General features: G+C 41.2%; 1 protein-coding gene across 2 annotated transcripts in view; it reads left to right on the top strand.

Annotated features, from left to right (window-relative positions):
• The first annotated feature begins 1,434 nt into the window (after positions 1–1,434).
• Positions 1,435–6,327, top strand: part of LRRC2 (leucine rich repeat containing 2) — a 108,938-nt gene continuing 104,045 nt past the window's right edge. For both annotated transcript variants that reach the window (XR_003092773.1, XM_006018443.3), the window contains exon 1: positions 1,435–1,572. The gene's annotated coding sequence lies outside the window, so the exon portion shown is untranslated. The remainder of the gene's footprint in view (positions 1,573–6,327) is intronic.

Genomic DNA, 6,327 nt, shown 5'->3' with positions numbered 1-6,327 from the left:
TGGACCATGGCACTTCTCCTGGGCCAGATGATCCACCTCTGGCAGTGGGGTGGTAGCTTGTTGACACAGCTTCTGGAGCTGCTGCTGTGTTAGTACAGTTCCAGAACCCAGGGGTGACTGCTGCTGCCACTCACTCTGTTTTTGTCCTGCTGCCTATTTTAGTGGCTAACGGTTACTGAAGACCCTGGATTTAGTAGCATACAAGGGGGTTGGGGGATGAGCAATGGTGGTGTTCAGTCCCCAGTTTCCAGAACTATGCCAATGTGGTGGCTACAGTAGCCACACCAACAGAGCAACTCTGGCAGTCACAATAGCAGATCCAAGAAAGAGGCAAGAGGGGTATCCCCCGCCTTGGCTGTGCTGTGTATGTGCAGAGAGCTCTGAGCTTGAAGCTCCATGTGAGCAGTGAGCTCTGAGCTCACCAGCTGATCAGGACAGGGGCTGGCTAGAGCCTTTGTTTTTGTGAAGCTCTGGAGCCCTGGGGGTGAGCACTGCTGCCACCACCCGCCCACTCATGTATTGGATGAAGCTAGAACACTGCTCTGTGATGGGACCCTGGGATGCTATGGGACTGCGACCTAACTTGATTTGCAATGGGATCTGGTACAGACATTCGATAAAGTGCACTAACCTAAAGTGCTTTAGTCTGATACCACATTCATCCAGGATTATCTTACATCAGGATCTGCCATTTTTAAGGTGCTCTATGTGAACATCTGTTTGGTTATGGCCCTAGAGTGCTTTCTGCATGCTTACCATGTGGTAAGCGTTATGTCTGTACCTAGCCTAAGAGTGGATCTAATTCTAGGAACTCGAATCTGAACTTATGCATGCTGAAATTCACAATTCAGTGATTGCATTTTGGTTGTCCCTCTTTTATAATTTACCATTCAATCTCAGATATGAACTAGAAAGGCTTTAATCAAAATCTTTTGCTTTGTTAGCAAAGAAAAGCTTTTTTTCAGACCAACCATTCTGAAATCAACTTTGTAACCAGAATCATAGCAAAATTTTTTTTTACTATAGTTTAGTAAAACTTATAAAGGCACTATGAATTCACATAGAGAGATGATTGCAAGTTGTCTTAAATTTTGAAAAGGTTTTCTGTTTATTTCTTTTCTATGGAAACAATGTGCTTCTGGTCCATAGACACTGTGTGCATTATAATAACCAACGAAAATATTGAATTTCAAGCACTGATAGTAGTGGAAACTATACACCCAGTATTTGGTTTAAATAATCCTAGGTTATAGGTCCCAATAACATCAGCTTTATCACTCTCTTCATAGTGCAAATAAGAGTCTGTCCTGTTAACACTGCTGTATCTCACACTGTTGAGTCATGCTGTATAGATAATTTGTCATGCACGTCTTTGCTCTCAGACCACAGATCATGTTATCACTTTACAAATATAGCATATTAGTACATCTAGAAGGCTAGTCACGCTGTGGGGTTCAAACAGATTTGGCTCACTACAAATTATGTTGCTGCTGTAAACAACCTCAGAGTCCCCAATTAAATAACCATAGTCTATACGTGGGAGCTCTGGACTCTAGTGTTCTTTAGTTATAGGTAAGTGGTGATTTTGTTGATTATTGAGTTTCATTGGATATGCGGGGTCAGGGAGGGAAGTAGGAGTGAAAAGTTGTCATCAGGTCTTCATTGGTGCTGCTGAGCTATGAAAGACTTATGTGCCAATGTATATGAGAAAAAATAACGGAAATACAGAGCATTACATCCTAAGAGATATATATCTGTTTTATACTTTAAAGATAGTTGCTAAACTCATCCCAAGTGTAATTCCAGTGACCTCAGTAGATTTACACTTGTGACAAATTCAGCCCAATATGCTGTATTTTTTTATATATTAGGAAAGCTTGTAAGACACTGGCTGTCTGCTCACTCTGTGACTCCATTGTAATAAACGTTTGCTATTACATCTCAAGGACATATGTTGGTGTGAAAATGATTTTCAGCAAAAAAAAAAAATTGTTGGAAAGATTGGTCATTTATCTTTGTCTGTCAAAATTTAGAGTAGAATTTAAAAAGGTATAAAACTTGGGCCTCTGAAGGCCACTTAGAGCTAATCTAACACAGGTAGAGGAAATCTAACCAGCTAAATCTTTGTGAACAAAACATATCATTTCAAGTCAAATGTTGTCTTTATTGTTATTTCTACTACAATTATTTATTTGGTGTCCATCTCTTGTTGTTTACTCTATGCTAAAAGGCTTTCCCTCACCCCTCAAATATGGGGGTGCATCGATGCAAGATGCTTACTGCAGTGTTGCCTAATTAGCTCCAGAGTAAAACATCACTGTGATACGTGCAGGGCTATTAGGCCAGAGTAAACTAATTAACTCTGCCATAGGATACTCCTGCCTGACACAAGTATATCCGATTTACCCAAAGAACCTTGTTTGCCTATGTCCTTAGACCAATATGTCTACAATCAATACCTATCCTATAGTGGAGTTATTTACTCTTCTGCAACACATGTGTGGATAATGACTGGGGCTGATGACCAAGGCTGGCTAGCCCTGCACTGTACCACCCTTATACCTCAGCCAGCCCCTCTGCAGCACATTGAGCTGGGTTGGAGCAGCTCTGGGCTGGGAGCCTGACCCCCAGGTTCCCTGTCAACTGGGGCTGTGCTATCCCGGCTCAATGTGTTGCAGTCCTGGGTGCGTGTGTAAATGCTGCACCCAGGAGCAAAAAACGCCAGCGCAAACTGCGGCAGAGTTTATTGCATAGCGTTAATATCGTGTGTAGACATGCCCATGTTCTCTGAACCTCAGAAGCAGCTAACAGCATTCCTGGGAAGATCAGTGATGAATGATAATGCTTATCTATCACTGAGCTTCTCATCAGTGGGGCAAATCCTAACCAATAGCTTCATCCCCTTTGTACCTCTCAGACAGCATAAGGGAAGAAAGCTGCTCTTATTGGGGAAGCTCTCATGACAGCATAAAACTGACATGGTCAGTACCATGCCAACACTGCTCTTCACACCCCAAGACACTGGGAGTGTTCTTGGGAAGGCTATAGCTAAAACAGAGGTTTTAGTGGAACCCACTCCACTCTCATTTCAAATAGTGTAGTGGGCTCTAGGGGATTGATCTAGCTGGCATAATTTAGGTATTGTATCTGCTGTAATTTGGAGCAGAGCTCTCATATATATTCTGTCTGTTCTTGATGCTTTTGCTGATTTTTATCATCATAATATCTAAATGCCTAGGAGCTGCATAAAGGCAAACTGCTGCTCTGATGTTCAACCAGATACCTGAAGTATCCTTTCCAGTTACAGTAACTAAAAAGGACATGAGGCCTGATTCAGAAGTCTGACAGGCATTTTATTTTACACTCTCAAGGCAAGGTGAGAAGAGAGCAGGGTTAATCTTAGCCATGAACATAGAACCATGGGGAACTTAGGGCAAAATTTAAGATATTGCAACCTTTAAAAAGGGACTAAACTGGACTCTGGCTGGCCCCAAAAATGTGACACCTGTTCATAGGTCCTGCATTAAGTAGAATATGGGCAGACTTGAGAATAAGATCCATACTCTTGAAGCAATTTGGGGTTAAGTCAATTTTCTGATTAAAAAGTGATGGCATAAAATAGGCCTGAGGCATCTGTTGCCTTAATGTTAAAGTTTTTTTATTTAATCAAAAGACATATTTTAGTTAAGGTATCCATAATAAAATCATCCTCAAAATATTCAGCTTTATTCTTCTATTTTTGTTTTTTCCTTCTGTACTCTGCTTCAAGTATACCAGGTGTCTCTCAATATTTATGAAAACTAGTCATCTCCTTAGTAGAATTCATGAAGTAAGAGTAGAAATTACATATATGAAAACAGTAAGATGTTTCCTTGGTTGCATTGCAGAAGAAAATATCACGTTGAGTAATTTGTCAGCTCATTGAAGTGTCAGGGGATGGATCTGAAATAAATTCCCTTACATTTGTAACATTTATCATGCTTGATGGCAAACATATTAGTGTTACAGGAGTTGAGAAAGTGTAAGGAATACTGTAATTCAACTGCTAATTAATCCATAATTAAAGACCTAATTAATGAATAACCCTGTAAAAAACTGTCTGAGAATCAGAATGTGAAAAATATAGTGATAAAGGGAATCTTGTTTATGAGATTGGTTAATTTTTTACTAGAATATGAACTGATTAATGAAAACTGTCACTTAGACATTGTACCAAGTGGATGGACAAATTAGAAAAATGGTCATAGAAAATTATATGGGAGTCAAGCCCAGTTTGCATATACAAGTATCTGAATGTTTTTGTTCTTACTTATGCTTAAAATAGCACTAATTTAATGTATAATGGATAAGCTAAAAGAAGATGTCTTCTTTTTATTTTAGCCATGATTTAAAAACAATGGGTATTTTTACATGTGCTTTGAGGGTACGTGGTGTGGGGGAGGTGCTTTAACTAGAGTAGCTCTTGGAGTACTGATACATGAAATATGGAGGATAGTTGGAGCATATTAATTGCCACTCTCTGATGTACTGTAATTGTAATTACAGTGCATTGGAGCAGCCTCCCGACTCATGTACAGGTACGCAATGGTTTATATAGCTAAGTCATTTACATCAACTTTATCTTTAAATAAATGTATACTTTAATTATGTGGATTTTATTATTTGTCTAAGATTCAAAAGTGGTTTGACTCATTACAGGTGATTGGCTCTGTGGATGTGGGGAAACCGGTGGATGTGGTGTACCTTGATATTAGCAAGGCTTTTGATATGGTCTCCCACAGCATTCTCACTGGCAAGCTAAGGAAGTATGGGCTGGATGAAAGGACTGTAAGGTGGATAGATACCTGACTGGAGCATCAGGCTCAGATGTCTAGCTGGCAGCCGGTATCAAGTGGAGTGCCCCGGGGTCAGTCATGGGGCCAGTTTTGTTAAATGTCTTCCTCATTCACCTGGAAGATGGCATAGAGTGCATCCTCAGCAAGTTTAGGACTTAGGACAGAACAATCCCATGTACCATTATAGGCTGGGGGCTGACTGGGTGGGCAGCAGCTCTGCAGAAAAAGATCTGGGGGAGACAATAAGCTGAATGTTAGCCAACAGTGTGCCCTTGTTGCCAAGATGCCTAATGGCATACTGGGCTGTATTGGTAGGTGTGTTGCCAGTAGGGAACATTGTTGTCAAGGGAAGTGATTATTCCCCTCTATTCAGCACTGGTGAGGGCACATCTGGACTACTGTGTTCAGTTTTCGGCCCCCCACTACAGAAAGGATGTGGAGAAATTGGAGAGAGTTCAGAGGAGGGTAACAAAAATGGTGAGGAGGCTGGGGGACACGACTTATGAGGAAAGACCGAGGGAACAGGGCTTATTTAGTCCAGAGAAGAGAAGACTGAGGGGAGATTTAATAGCAGTTTTCAGCTACCTGAATGGGGATTCAAAAGAGGATGGAGCTAGACTGTTTTCAGTGGCAGAAGATGACAGAACAAGAAGCAACAGTCTCAAGCTGCAGCAAGAAAAGTTTAGGTTGGATATTAGGAAGAATTTTCTCACTAGGAAGGTAGTAAACCACTGGCACAGGTTACCCAGAGAGGTGATAGAAGCTCCATCCTTGGAGGTTTTCAAAACCCGGCTAGACAAAGCTTTGGCTGGGATAATCTAGTTGGGGCAGGTCCTGCTTTGAGCAGGGGGTTGGACTAGATGACCTCCTGAGGTCCCTTCCAATACTAACTTTCTATGATTAAGGGGTTTAGGATTCAGTATGAAATGCAAAGAGATTAATTTCTGACTTTAGCCACAAAGAAAGCTATGCTGGCTAGTCCTTTAGAAAAAAACATGGTTTACCAACCTATAATTATGTAGGGCCTAATTGTGACTTGTGGTACACACCTATCACAGGAGTAAGAAATATGCTTACACATCTCTCCATCCTTCTGTGTACCACTTCAGAGGACCTTCAGTTGTACAGTATACCTCTCTGCTTTCTCCTTCCTGGGACCAAGTTGTTATTTTCTCCTTGATTCATTCAATGGTGCACTGAAGAGGGGTTGTGGTGGTTACTAATTGATTGTTGAAATATTCCAGCCACAAATTATTACCCCTCTGAATAAGATCAGAAAGAGAGTTTTGGTTCCTTGCTCCACACTTCCTTCTCAGAGATAGTCCTGAGATAGCACAGCAGCGCACTTTCCCCAATTCTGAGCTGCATTCTTTTGTGGCAAAATGAAATCCTCTTTGGATATGTGCAGATATATGGGGAGGTTAAATTGAGCTAAAAATGGTCACTGGATCTAAGGTAAGTTGGGATGGGGGGGGGGAGGGGGGGCTAGACT

Source organism: Alligator sinensis, unplaced genomic scaffold, assembly GCF_000455745.1.
Source record: "Alligator sinensis unplaced genomic scaffold, ASM45574v1 scaffold240_1, whole genome shotgun sequence".
Taxonomy (NCBI): domain Eukaryota; kingdom Metazoa; phylum Chordata; order Crocodylia; family Alligatoridae; genus Alligator; species Alligator sinensis.
The sequence above is the reverse complement of the archived record's forward strand: the minus strand, read 5'-3'. Positions and strand labels throughout refer to the sequence as shown.